Below are 16802 nucleotides of genomic sequence, written 5' to 3'. Positions count from 1 at the left end.
TTTTATTTAATTGTGTGAATAAAAGGAATCGTCTCCCCGTCGGGGAATTGAACCCCGGTCTCCCGCGTGACAGGCGGGATACTGACCACTATACTAACGAGGACATATTGGCTTCAGTTCAACAGTGCTCACCTCCATGAGGTTAGGGCATGCCCTCAATCAATTCACAGTATTGTAATAGGCAGCTTTGCTTCTTTTGGTTAGGAGAAGCAATCTTTTTTCATAAATGATTACAAATCAGAAATTCCTAGCCAAAAATAATCTGCTTTAATAAGAAATGATTGATTAAAATAAATACCTATTTATCGATCTGTCTATCTATCTTTCTATCTATCTATGTATATGTATATATATATATATATATATATATATATATACAATCAGCTCACTTTACCATTTGCAGCTTATAACCATTTACCACCAGGGGTCACTATTAACAAAAAGCATCCACTCCACTTCTAAATCTAGCCCCTAGAGTTGAGCAGAAGCATAAGATTCCCCACTGCTTCATTCCATTTTCCATTAGATTATAGATGTAAATTGTTTTTGATGGTATGGTCTGTGCAGATTGAAATATTCAGAGCATATTCTGACTTTTAGTTAACACATCTGTAAGCAATTTGGCCATCACTGAATTCAACGTTTATCTCAATCGTAATAGACAAGGATAATGACAAATATAGTTTACAATGTTATTAAGTACATCATTTTATTTAATTGTGTGAATAAAAGGAATCGTCTCCCCGTCGGGGAATTGAACCCCGGTCTCCCGCGTGACAGGCGGGGATACTGACCACTATACTAACGAGGACATATTGGCTTCAGTTCAACAGTGCTCACCTTCATGAGGTTAGGGCATGCCCTCAATCAATTCACAGTATTGTAATAGGCAGCTTTGCTTCTTTTGGTTAGGAGAAGTAATCTTTTTTCATAAATGATTACAAATCAGAAATTCCTAGCCAAAAATAATCTGCTTTAATAAGAAATGATTGATTAAAATAAATACCTATTTATCGATCTGTCTATCTATCTTTCTATCTATCTATGTATATGTATATATATATATATATATATATATATATATATATATATATATATATACAATCAGCTCACTTTAACATTTGCAGCTTATAACCATTTACCACCAGGGGTCACTACTAACAAAAAGCATCCACTCCACTTCTAAATCCAGCCCCTAGAGTTGAGCAGAAGCATAAGATTCCCCACTGCTTCATTCCATTTTCCATTAGATTACAGATGTAAATTGTTTTTGATGGTATGGTCTGTGCAGATTGAAATATTCAGAGCATATTCTGACTTTTAGTTAACACATCTGTAAGCAATTTGGCCATCACTGAATTCAACGTTTATCTCAATCGTAATAGAGAAGGATAATGACAAATATAGTTTACAATGTTATTAAGTACATCATTTTATTTAATTGTGTGAATAAAAGGAATCGTCTCCCCGTCGGGGAATTGAACCCCGGTCTCCCGCGTGACAGGCGGGGATACTGACCACTATACTAACGAGGACATATTGGCTTCAGTTCAACAGTGCTCACCTCCATGAGGTTAGGGCATGCCCTCAATCAATTCACAGTATTGTAATAGGCAGCTTTGCTTCTTTTGGTTAGGAGAAGCAATCTTTTTTCATAAATGATTACAAATCAGAAATTCCTAGCCAAAAATAATCTGCTTTAATAAGAAATGATTGATTAAAATAAATACCTATTTATCGATCTGTCTATCTATCTTTCTATCTATCTATGTATATGTATATATATATATATATATATATATACAATCAGCTCACTTTACCATTTGCAGCTTATAACCATTTACCACCAGGGGTCACTATTAACAAAAAGCATCCACTCCACTTCTAAATCTAGCCCCTAGAGTTGAGCAGAAGCATAAGATTCCCCACTGCTTCATTCCATTTTCCATTAGATTATAGATGTAAATTGTTTTTGATGGTATGGTCTGTGCAGATTGAAATATTCAGAGCATATTCTGACTTTTAGTTAACACATCTGTAAGCAATTTGGCCATCACTGAATTCAACGTTTATCTCAATCGTAATAGACAAGGATAATGACAAATATAGTTTACAATGTTATTAAGTACATCATTTTATTTAATTGTGTGAATAAAAGGAATCGTCTCCCCGTCGGGGAATTGAACCCCGGTCTCCCGCGTGACAGGCGGGGATACTGACCACTATACTAACGAGGACATATTGGCTTCAGTTCAACAGTGCTCACCTCCATGAGGTTAGGGCATGCCCTCAATCAATTCACAGTATTGTAATAGGCAGCTTTGCTTCTTTTGGTTAGGAGAAGCAATCTTTTTTCATAAATGATTACAAATCAGAAATTCCTAGCCAAAAATAATCTGCTTTAATAAGAAATGATTGATTAAAATAAATACCTATTTATCGATCTGTCTATCTATCTTTCTATCTATCTATGTATATGTATATATATATATATATATATATATATATATATATATATATATATATACAATCAGCTCACTTTAACATTTGCAGCTTATAACCATTTACCACCAGGGGTCACTACTAACAAAAAGCATCCACTCCACTTCTAAATCCAGCCCCTAGAGTTGAGCAGAAGCATAAGATTCCCCACTGCTTCATTCCATTTTCCATTAGATTACAGATGTCAATTGTTTTTGATGGTATGGTCTGTGCAGATTGAAATATTCAGAGCATATTCTGACTTTTAGTTAACACATCTGTAAGCAATTTGGCCATCACTGAATTCAACGTTTATCTCAATCGTAATAGACAAGGATAATGACAAATATAGTTTACAATGTTATTAAGTACATCATTTTATTTAATTGTGTGAATAAAAGGAATCGTCTCCCCGTCGGGGAATTGAACCCCGGTCTCCCGCGTGACAGGCGGGGATACTGACCACTATACTAACGAGGACATATTGGCTTCAGTTCAACAGTGCTCACCTTCATGAGGTTAGGGCATGCCCTCAATCAATTCACAGTATTGTAATAGGCAGCTTTGCTTCTTTTGGTTAGGAGAAGTAATCTTTTTTCATAAATGATTACAAATCAGAAATTCCTAGCCAAAAATAATCTGCTTTAATAAGAAATGATTGATTAAAATAAATACCTATTTATCGATCTGTCTATCTATCTTTCTATCTATCTATGTATATGTATATATATATATATATATATATATATATATATATATATATATATATATATATATATACAATCAGCTCACTTTACCATTTGCAGCTTATAACCATTTACCACCAGGGGTCACTATTAACAAAAAGCATCCACTCCACTTCTAAATCTAGCCCCTAGAGTTGAGCAGAAGCATAAGATTCCCCACTGCTTCATTCCATTTTCCATTAGATTATAGATGTAAATTGTTTTTGATGGTATGGTCTGTGCAGATTGAAATATTCAGAGCATATTCTGACTTTTAGTTAACACATCTGTAAGCAATTTGGCCATCACTGAATTCAACGTTTATCTCAATCGTAATAGACACGGATAATGACAAATATAGTTTACAATGTTATTAAGTACATCATTTTATTTAATTGTGTGAATAAAAGGAATCGTCTCCCCGTCAGGGAATTGAACCCCGGTCTCCCGCGTGACAGGCGGGGATACTGACCACTATACTAACGAGGACATATTGGCTTCAGTTCAACAGTGCTCACCTCCATGAGGTTAGGGCATGCCCTCAATCAATTCACAGTATTGTAATAGGCAGCTTTGCTTCTTTTGGTTAGGAGAAGCAATCTTTTTTCATAAATGATTACAAATCAGAAATTCCTAGCCAAAAATAATCTGCTTTAATAAGAAATGATTGATTAAAATAAATACCTATTTATCGATCTGTCTATCTATCTTTCTATCTATCTATGTATATGTATATATATATATATATATATATATATATATATATATACAATCAGCTCACTTTAACATTTGCAGCTTATAACCATTTACCACCAGGGGTCACTACTAACAAAAAGCATCCACTCCACTTCTAAATCCAGCCCCTAGAGTTGAGCAGAAGCATAAGATTCCCCACTGCTTCATTCCATTTTCCATTAGATTACAGATGTAAATTGTTTTTGATGGTATGGTCTGTGCAGATTGAAATATTCAGAGCATATTCTGACTTTTAGTTAACACATCTGTAAGCAATTTGGCCATCACTGAATTCAACGTTTATCTCAATCGTAATAGAGAAGGATAATGACAAATATAGTTTACAATGTTATTAAGTACATCATTTTATTTAATTGTGTGAATAAAAGGAATCGTCTCCCCGTCGGGGAATTGAACCCCGGTCTCCCGCGTGACAGGCGGGATACTGACCACTATACTAACGAGGACATATTGGCTTCAGTTCAACAGTGCTCACCTCCATGAGGTTAGGGCATGCCCTCAATCAATTCACAGTATTGTAATAGGCAGCTTTGCTTCTTTTGGTTAGGAGAAGCAATCTTTTTTCATAAATGATTACAAATCAGAAATTCCTAGCCAAAAATAATCTGCTTTAATAAGAAATGATTGATTAAAATAAATACCTATTTATCGATCTGTCTATCTATCTTTCTATCTATCTATGTATATGTATATATATATATATATATATATATATATATACAATCAGCTCACTTTACCATTTGCAGCTTATAACCATTTACCACCAGGGGTCACTATTAACAAAAAGCATCCACTCCACTTCTAAATCTAGCCCCTAGAGTTGAGCAGAAGCATAAGATTCCCCACTGCTTCATTCCATTTTCCATTAGATTATAGATGTAAATTGTTTTTGATGGTATGGTCTGTGCAGATTGAAATATTCAGAGCATATTCTGACTTTTAGTTAACACATCTGTAAGCAATTTGGCCATCACTGAATTCAACGTTTATCTCAATCGTAATAGACAAGGATAATGACAAATATAGTTTACAATGTTATTAAGTACATCATTTTATTTAATTGTGTGAATAAAAGGAATCGTCTCCCCGTCGGGGAATTGAACCACGGTCTCCCGCGTGACAGGCGGGGATACTGACCACTATACTAACGAGGACATATTGGCTTCAGTTCAACAGTGCTCACCTTCATGAGGTTAGGGCATGCCCTCAATCAATTCACAGTATTGTAATAGGCAGCTTTGCTTCTTTTGGTTAGGAGAAGTAATCTTTTTTCATAAATGATTACAAATCAGAAATTCCTAGCCAAAAATAATCTGCTTTAATAAGAAATGATTGATTAAAATAAATACCTATTTATCGATCTGTCTATCTATCTTTCTATCTATCTATGTATATGTATATATATATATATATATATATATATATATATATATATATACAATCAGCTCACTTTAACATTTGCAGCTTATAACCATTTACCACCAGGGGTCACTACTAACAAAAAGCATCCACTCCACTTCTAAATCCAGCCCCTAGAGTTGAGCAGAAGCATAAGATTCCCCACTGCTTCATTCCATTTTCCATTAGATTACAGATGTAAATTGTTTTTGATGGTATGGTCTGTGCAGATTGAAATATTCAGAGCATATTCTGACTTTTAGTTAACACATCTGTAAGCAATTTGGCCATCACTGAATTCAACGTTTATCTCAATCGTAATAGAGAAGGATAATGACAAATATAGTTTACAATGTTATTAAGTACATCATTTTATTTAATTGTGTGAATAAAAGGAATCGTCTCCCCGTCGGGGAATTGAACCCCGGTCTCCCGCGTGACAGGCGGGGATACTGACCACTATACTAACGAGGACATATTGGCTTCAGTTCAACAGTGCTCACCTCCATGAGGTTAGGGCATGCCCTCAATCAATTCACAGTATTGTAATAGGCAGCTTTGCTTCTTTTGGTTAGGAGAAGCAATCTTTTTTCATAAATGATTACAAATCAGAAATTCCTAGCCAAAAATAATCTGCTTTAATAAGAAATGATTGATTAAAATAAATACCTATTTATCGATCTGTCTATCTATCTTTCTATCTATCTATGTATATGTATATATATATATATATATATATATACAATCAGCTCACTTTACCATTTGCAGCTTATAACCATTTACCACCAGGGGTCACTATTAACAAAAAGCATCCACTCCACTTCTAAATCTAGCCCCTAGAGTTGAGCAGAAGCATAAGATTCCCCACTGCTTCATTCCATTTTCCATTAGATTATAGATGTAAATTGTTTTTGATGGTATGGTCTGTGCAGATTGAAATATTCAGAGCATATTCTGACTTTTAGTTAACACATCTGTAAGCAATTTGGCCATCACTGAATTCAACGTTTATCTCAATCGTAATAGACAAGGATAATGACAAATATAGTTTACAATGTTATTAAGTACATCATTTTATTTAATTGTGTGAATAAAAGGAATCGTCTCCCCGTCGGGGAATTGAACCCCGGTCTCCCGCGTGACAGGCGGGGATACTGACCACTATACTAACGAGGACATATTGGCTTCAGTTCAACAGTGCTCACCTTCATGAGGTTAGGGCATGCCCTCAATCAATTCACAGTATTGTAATAGGCAGCTTTGCTTCTTTTGGTTAGGAGAAGTAATCTTTTTTCATAAATGATTACAAATCAGAAATTCCTAGCCAAAAATAATCTGCTTTAATAAGAAATGATTGATTAAAATAAATACCTATTTATCGATCTGTCTATCTATCTTTCTATCTATCTATGTATATGTATATATATATATATATATATATATATATATATATATACAATCAGCTCACTTTACCATTTGCAGCTTATAACCATTTACCACCAGGGGTCACTACTAACAAAAAGCATCCACTCCACTTCTAAATCCAGCCCCTAGAGTTGAGCAGAAGCATAAGATTCCCCACTGCTTCATTCCATTTTCCATTAGATTACAGATGTAAATTGTTTTTGATGGTATGGTCTGTGCAGATTGAAATATTCAGAGCATATTCTGACTTTTAGTTATCACATCTGTAAGCAATTTGGCCATCACTGAATTCAACGTTTATCTCAATCGTAATAGACAAGGATAATGACAAATATAGTTTACAATGTTATTAAGTACATCATTTTATTTAATTGTGTGAATAAAAGGAATCGTCTCCCCGTCGGGGAATTGAACCCCGGTCTCCCGCGTGACAGGCGGGGATACTGACCACTATACTAACGAGGACATATTGGCTTCAGTTCAACAGTGCTCACCTCCATGAGGTTAGGGCATGCCCTCAATCAATTCACAGTATTGTAATAGGCAGCTTTGCTTCTTTTGGTTAGGAGAAGCAATCTTTTTTCATAAATGATTACAAATCAGAAATTCCTAGCCAAAAATAATCTGCTTTAATAAGAAATGATTGATTAAAATAAATACCTATTTATCGATCTGTCTATCTATCTTTCTATCTATCTATGTATATGTATATATATATATATATATATATATATATATATATATATATATATATATACAATCAGCTCACTTTAACATTTGCAGCTTATAACCATTTACCACCAGGGGTCACTACTAACAAAAAGCATCCACTCCACTTCTAAATCCAGCCCCTAGAGTTGAGCAGAAGCATAAGATTCCCCACTGCTTCATTCCATTTTCCATTAGATTACAGATGTCAATTGTTTTTGATGGTATGGTCTGTGCAGATTGAAATATTCAGAGCATATTCTGACTTTTAGTTAACACATCTGTAAGCAATTTGGCCATCACTGAATTCAACGTTTATCTCAATCGTAATAGAGAAGGATAATGACAAATATAGTTTACAATGTTATTAAGTACATCATTTTATTTAATTGTGTGAATAAAAGGAATCGTCTCCCCGTCGGGGAATTGAACCCCGGTCTCCCGCGTGACAGGCGGGGATACTGACCACTATACTAACGAGGACATATTGGCTTCAGTTCAACAGTGCTCACCTCCATGAGGTTAGGGCATGCCCTCAATCAATTCACAGTATTGTAATAGGCAGCTTTGCTTCTTTTGGTTAGGAGAAGCAATCTTTTTTCATAAATGATTACAAATCAGAAATTCCTAGCCAAAAATAATCTGCTTTAATAAGAAATGATTGATTAAAATAAATACCTATTTATCGATCTGTCTATCTATCTTTCTATCTATCTATGTATATGTATATATATATATATATATATATATACAATCAGCTCACTTTACCATTTGCAGCTTATAACCATTTACCACCAGGGGTCACTATTAACAAAAAGCATCCACTCCACTTCTAAATCTAGCCCCTAGAGTTGAGCAGAAGCATAAGATTCCCCACTGCTTCATTCCATTTTCCATTAGATTATAGATGTAAATTGTTTTTGATGGTATGGTCTGTGCAGATTGAAATATTCAGAGCATATTCTGACTTTTAGTTAACACATCTGTAAGCAATTTGGCCATCACTGAATTCAACGTTTATCTCAATCGTAATAGACAAGGATAATGACAAATATAGTTTACAATGTTATTAAGTACATCATTTTATTTAATTGTGTGAATAAAAGGAATCGTCTCCCCGTCGGGGAATTGAACCCCGGTCTCCCGCGTGACAGGCGGGGATACTGACCACTATACTAACGAGGACATATTGGCTTCAGTTCAACAGTGCTCACCTCCATGAGGTTAGGGCATGCCCTCAATCAATTCACAGTATTGTAATAGGCAGCTTTGCTTCTTTTGGTTAGGAGAAGCAATCTTTTTTCATAAATGATTACAAATCAGAAATTCCTAGCCAAAAATAATCTGCTTTAATAAGAAATGATTGATTAAAATAAATACCTATTTATCGATCTGTCTATCTATCTTTCTATCTATCTATGTATATGTATATATATATATATATATATATATATATATATATATATATATACAATCAGCTCACTTTAACATTTGCAGCTTATAACCATTTACCACCAGGGGTCACTACTAACAAAAAGCATCCACTCCACTTCTAAATCCAGCCCCTAGAGTTGAGCAGAAGCATAAGATTCCCCACTGCTTCATTCCATTTTCCATTAGATTACAGATGTCAATTGTTTTTGATGGTATGGTCTGTGCAGATTGAAATATTCAGAGCATATTCTGACTTTTAGTTAACACATCTGTAAGCAATTTGGCCATCACTGAATTCAACGTTTATCTCAATCGTAATAGACAAGGATAATGACAAATATAGTTTACAATGTTATTAAGTACATCATTTTATTTAATTGTGTGAATAAAAGGAATCGTCTCCCCGTCGGGGAATTGAACCCCGGTCTCCCGCGTGACAGGCGGGGATACTGACCACTATACTAACGAGGACATATTGGCTTCAGTTCAACAGTGCTCACCTTCATGAGGTTAGGGCATGCCCTCAATCAATTCACAGTATTGTAATAGGCAGCTTTGCTTCTTTTGGTTAGGAGAAGTAATCTTTTTTCATAAATGATTACAAATCAGAAATTCCTAGCCAAAAATAATCTGCTTTAATAAGAAATGATTGATTAAAATAAATACCTATTTATCGATCTGTCTATCTATCTTTCTATCTATCTATGTATATGTATATATATATATATATATATATATATATATATATATATATATACAATCAGCTCACTTTACCATTTGCAGCTTATAACCATTTACCACCAGGGGTCACTATTAACAAAAAGCATCCACTCCACTTCTAAATCTAGCCCCTAGAGTTGAGCAGAAGCATAAGATTCCCCACTGCTTCATTCCATTTTCCATTAGATTATAGATGTAAATTGTTTTTGATGGTATGGTCTGTGCAGATTGAAATATTCAGAGCATATTCTGACTTTTAGTTAACACATCTGTAAGCAATTTGGCCATCACTGAATTCAACGTTTATCTCAATCGTAATAGACACGGATAATGACAAATATAGTTTACAATGTTATTAAGTACATCATTTTATTTAATTGTGTGAATAAAAGGAATCGTCTCCCCGTCAGGGAATTGAACCCCGGTCTCCCGCGTGACAGGCGGGGATACTGACCACTATACTAACGAGGACATATTGGCTTCAGTTCAACAGTGCTCACCTCCATGAGGTTAGGGCATGCCCTCAATCAATTCACAGTATTGTAATAGGCAGCTTTGCTTCTTTTGGTTAGGAGAAGCAATCTTTTTTCATAAATGATTACAAATCAGAAATTCCTAGCCAAAAATAATCTGCTTTAATAAGAAATGATTGATTAAAATAAATACCTATTTATCGATCTGTCTATCTATCTTTCTATCTATCTATGTATATGTATATATATATATATATATATATATATATATATATATACAATCAGCTCACTTTAACATTTGCAGCTTATAACCATTTACCACCAGGGGTCACTACTAACAAAAAGCATCCACTCCACTTCTAAATCCAGCCCCTAGAGTTGAGCAGAAGCATAAGATTCCCCACTGCTTCATTCCATTTTCCATTAGATTACAGATGTAAATTGTTTTTGATGGTATGGTCTGTGCAGATTGAAATATTCAGAGCATATTCTGACTTTTAGTTAACACATCTGTAAGCAATTTGGCCATCACTGAATTCAACGTTTATCTCAATCGTAATAGAGAAGGATAATGACAAATATAGTTTACAATGTTATTAAGTACATCATTTTATTTAATTGTGTGAATAAAAGGAATCGTCTCCCCGTCGGGGAATTGAACCCCGGTCTCCCGCGTGACAGGCGGGATACTGACCACTATACTAACGAGGACATATTGGCTTCAGTTCAACAGTGCTCACCTCCATGAGGTTAGGGCATGCCCTCAATCAATTCACAGTATTGTAATAGGCAGCTTTGCTTCTTTTGGTTAGGAGAAGCAATCTTTTTTCATAAATGATTACAAATCAGAAATTCCTAGCCAAAAATAATCTGCTTTAATAAGAAATGATTGATTAAAATAAATACCTATTTATCGATCTGTCTATCTATCTTTCTATCTATCTATGTATATGTATATATATATATATATATATATATATATATACAATCAGCTCACTTTACCATTTGCAGCTTATAACCATTTACCACCAGGGGTCACTATTAACAAAAAGCATCCACTCCACTTCTAAATCTAGCCCCTAGAGTTGAGCAGAAGCATAAGATTCCCCACTGCTTCATTCCATTTTCCATTAGATTATAGATGTAAATTGTTTTTGATGGTATGGTCTGTGCAGATTGAAATATTCAGAGCATATTCTGACTTTTAGTTAACACATCTGTAAGCAATTTGGCCATCACTGAATTCAACGTTTATCTCAATCGTAATAGACAAGGATAATGACAAATATAGTTTACAATGTTATTAAGTACATCATTTTATTTAATTGTGTGAATAAAAGGAATCGTCTCCCCGTCGGGGAATTGAACCACGGTCTCCCGCGTGACAGGCGGGGATACTGACCACTATACTAACGAGGACATATTGGCTTCAGTTCAACAGTGCTCACCTTCATGAGGTTAGGGCATGCCCTCAATCAATTCACAGTATTGTAATAGGCAGCTTTGCTTCTTTTGGTTAGGAGAAGTAATCTTTTTTCATAAATGATTACAAATCAGAAATTCCTAGCCAAAAATAATCTGCTTTAATAAGAAATGATTGATTAAAATAAATACCTATTTATCGATCTGTCTATCTATCTTTCTATCTATCTATGTATATGTATATATATATATATATATATATATATATATATATATATATATACAATCAGCTCACTTTAACATTTGCAGCTTATAACCATTTACCACCAGGGGTCACTACTAACAAAAAGCATCCACTCCACTTCTAAATCCAGCCCCTAGAGTTGAGCAGAAGCATAAGATTCCCCACTGCTTCATTCCATTTTCCATTAGATTACAGATGTAAATTGTTTTTGATGGTATGGTCTGTGCAGATTGAAATATTCAGAGCATATTCTGACTTTTAGTTAACACATCTGTAAGCAATTTGGCCATCACTGAATTCAACGTTTATCTCAATCGTAATAGAGAAGGATAATGACAAATATAGTTTACAATGTTATTAAGTACATCATTTTATTTAATTGTGTGAATAAAAGGAATCGTCTCCCCGTCGGGGAATTGAACCCCGGTCTCCCGCGTGACAGGCGGGGATACTGACCACTATACTAACGAGGACATATTGGCTTCAGTTCAACAGTGCTCACCTCCATGAGGTTAGGGCATGCCCTCAATCAATTCACAGTATTGTAATAGGCAGCTTTGCTTCTTTTGGTTAGGAGAAGCAATCTTTTTTCATAAATGATTACAAATCAGAAATTCCTAGCCAAAAATAATCTGCTTTAATAAGAAATGATTGATTAAAATAAATACCTATTTATCGATCTGTCTATCTATCTTTCTATCTATCTATGTATATGTATATATATATATATATATATATATACAATCAGCTCACTTTACCATTTGCAGCTTATAACCATTTACCACCAGGGGTCACTATTAACAAAAAGCATCCACTCCACTTCTAAATCTAGCCCCTAGAGTTGAGCAGAAGCATAAGATTCCCCACTGCTTCATTCCATTTTCCATTAGATTATAGATGTAAATTGTTTTTGATGGTATGGTCTGTGCAGATTGAAATATTCAGAGCATATTCTGACTTTTAGTTAACACATCTGTAAGCAATTTGGCCATCACTGAATTCAACGTTTATCTCAATCGTAATAGACAAGGATAATGACAAATATAGTTTACAATGTTATTAAGTACATCATTTTATTTAATTGTGTGAATAAAAGGAATCGTCTCCCCGTCGGGGAATTGAACCCCGGTCTCCCGCGTGACAGGCGGGGATACTGACCACTATACTAACGAGGACATATTGGCTTCAGTTCAACAGTGCTCACCTTCATGAGGTTAGGGCATGCCCTCAATCAATTCACAGTATTGTAATAGGCAGCTTTGCTTCTTTTGGTTAGGAGAAGTAATCTTTTTTCATAAATGATTACAAATCAGAAATTCCTAGCCAAAAATAATCTGCTTTAATAAGAAATGATTGATTAAAATAAATACCTATTTATCAATCTGTCTATCTATCTTTCTATCTATCTATGTATATGTATATATATATATATATATATATATATATATATATATACAATCAGCTCACTTTACCATTTGCAGCTTATAACCATTTACCACCAGGGGTCACTACTAACAAAAAGCATCCACTCCACTTCTAAATCCAGCCCCTAGAGTTGAGCAGAAGCATAAGATTCCCCACTGCTTCATTCCATTTTCCATTAGATTACAGATGTAAATTGTTTTTGATGGTATGGTCTGTGCAGATTGAAATATTCAGAGCATATTCTGACTTTTAGTTATCACATCTGTAAGCAATTTGGCCATCACTGAATTCAACGTTTATCTCAATCGTAATAGACAAGGATAATGACAAATATAGTTTACAATGTTATTAAGTACATCATTTTATTTAATTGTGTGAATAAAAGGAATCGTCTCCCCGTCGGGGAATTGAACCCCGGTCTCCCGCGTGACAGGCGGGGATACTGACCACTATACTAACGAGGACATATTGGCTTCAGTTCAACAGTGCTCACCTCCATGAGGTTAGGGCATGCCCTCAATCAATTCACAGTATTGTAATAGGCAGCTTTGCTTCTTTTGGTTAGGAGAAGCAATCTTTTTTCATAAATGATTACAAATCAGAAATTCCTAGCCAAAAATAATCTGCTTTAATAAGAAATGATTGATTAAAATAAATACCTATTTATCGATCTGTCTATCTATCTTTCTATCTATCTATGTATATGTATATATATATATATATATATATATATATATATATATATATATATATACAATCAGCTCACTTTAACATTTGCAGCTTATAACCATTTACCACCAGGGGTCACTACTAACAAAAAGCATCCACTCCACTTCTAAATCCAGCCCCTAGAGTTGAGCAGAAGCATAAGATTCCCCACTGCTTCATTCCATTTTCCATTAGATTACAGATGTCAATTGTTTTTGATGGTATGGTCTGTGCAGATTGAAATATTCAGAGCATATTCTGACTTTTAGTTAACACATCTGTAAGCAATTTGGCCATCACTGAATTCAACGTTTATCTCAATCGTAATAGAGAAGGATAATGACAAATATAGTTTACAATGTTATTAAGTACATCATTTTATTTAATTGTGTGAATAAAAGGAATCGTCTCCCCGTCGGGGAATTGAACCCCGGTCTCCCGCGTGACAGGCGGGGATACTGACCACTATACTAACGAGGACATATTGGCTTCAGTTCAACAGTGCTCACCTCCATGAGGTTAGGGCATGCCCTCAATCAATTCACAGTATTGTAATAGGCAGCTTTGCTTCTTTTGGTTAGGAGAAGCAATCTTTTTTCATAAATGATTACAAATCAGAAATTCCTAGCCAAAAATAATCTGCTTTAATAAGAAATGATTGATTAAAATAAATACCTATTTATCGATCTGTCTATCTATCTTTCTATCTATCTATGTATATGTATATATATATATATATATATATACAATCAGCTCACTTTACCATTTGCAGCTTATAACCATTTACCACCAGGGGTCACTATTAACAAAAAGCATCCACTCCACTTCTAAATCTAGCCCCTAGAGTTGAGCAGAAGCATAAGATTCCCCACTGCTTCATTCCATTTTCCATTAGATTATAGATGTAAATTGTTTTTGATGGTATGGTCTGTGCAGATTGAAATATTCAGAGCATATTCTGACTTTTAGTTAACACATCTGTAAGCAATTTGGCCATCACTGAATTCAACGTTTATCTCAATCGTAATAGACAAGGATAATGACAAATATAGTTTACAATGTTATTAAGTACATCATTTTATTTAATTGTGTGAATAAAAGGAATCGTCTCCCCGTCGGGGAATTGAACCCCGGTCTCCCGCGTGACAGGCGGGGATACTGACCACTATACTAACGAGGACATATTGGCTTCAGTTCAACAGTGCTCACCTTCATGAGGTTAGGGCATGCCCTCAATCAATTCACAGTATTGTAATAGGCAGCTTTGCTTCTTTTGGTTAGGAGAAGTAATCTTTTTTCATAAATGATTACAAATCAGAAATTCCTAGCCAAAAATAATCTGCTTTAATAAGAAATGATTGATTAAAATAAATACCTATTTATCGATCTGTCTATCTATCTTTCTATCTATCTATGTATATGTATATATATATATATATATATATATATATATATATATATATACAATCAGCTCACTTTAACATTTGCAGCTTATAACCATTTACCACCAGGGGTCACTACTAACAAAAAGCATCCACTCCACTTCTAAATCCAGCCCCTAGAGTTGAGCAGAAGCATAAGATTCCCCACTGCTTCATTCCATTTTCCATTAGATTACAGATGTAAATTGTTTTTGATGGTATGGTCTGTGCAGATTGAAATATTCAGAGCATATTCTGACTTTTAGTTAACACATCTGTAAGCAATTTGGCCATCACTGAATTCAACGTTTATCTCAATCGTAATAGAGAAGGATAATGACAAATATAGTTTACAATGTTATTAAGTACATCATTTTATTTAATTGTGTGAATAAAAGGAATCGTCTCCCCGTCGGGGAATTGAACCCCGGTCTCCCGCGTGACAGGCGGGGATACTGACCACTATACTAACGAGGACATATTGGCTTCAGTTCAACAGTGCTCACCTCCATGAGGTTAGGGCATGCCCTCAATCAATTCACAGTATTGTAATAGGCAGCTTTGCTTCTTTTGGTTAGGAGAAGCAATCTTTTTTCATAAATGATTACAAATCAGAAATTCCTAGCCAAAAATAATCTGCTTTAATAAGAAATGATTGATTAAAATAAATACCTATTTATCGATCTGTCTATCTATCTTTCTATCTATCTATGTATATGTATATATATATATATATATATATATACAATCAGCTCACTTTACCATTTGCAGCTTATAACCATTTACCACCAGGGGTCACTATTAACAAAAAGCATCCACTCCACTTCTAAATCTAGCCCCTAGAGTTGAGCAGAAGCATAAGATTCCCCACTGCTTCATTCCATTTTCCATTAGATTATAGATGTAAATTGTTTTTGATGGTATGGTCTGTGCAGATTGAAATATTCAGAGCATATTCTGACTTTTAGTTAACACATCTGTAAGCAATTTGGCCATCACTGAATTCAACGTTTATCTCAATCGTAATAGACAAGGATAATGACAAATATAGTTTACAATGTTATTAAGTACATCATTTTATTTAATTGTGTGAATAAAAGGAATCGTCTCCCCGTCGGGGAATTGAACCCCGGTCTCCCGCGTGACAGGCGGGGATACTGACCACTATACTAACGAGGACATATTGGCTTCAGTTCAACAGTGCTCACCTTCATAAGGTTAGGGCATGCCCTCAATCAATTCACAGTATTGTAATAGGCAGCTTTGCTTCTTTTGGTTAGGAGAAGTAATCTTTTTTCATAAATGATTACAAATCAGAAATTCCTAGCCAAAAATAATCTGCTTTAATAAGAAATGATTGATTAAAATAAATACCTATTTATCGATCTGTCTATCTATCTTTCTATCTATCTATGTATATGTATATATATATATATATATATATATATATATATATATACAA

This window comes from Triturus cristatus, chromosome 4_1, assembly GCF_964204655.1.
Source record: "Triturus cristatus chromosome 4_1, aTriCri1.1, whole genome shotgun sequence".
Classification (NCBI taxonomy): Eukaryota; Metazoa; Chordata; class Amphibia; order Caudata; family Salamandridae; genus Triturus; species Triturus cristatus.
This window is presented reverse-complemented; position numbering follows the sequence as displayed.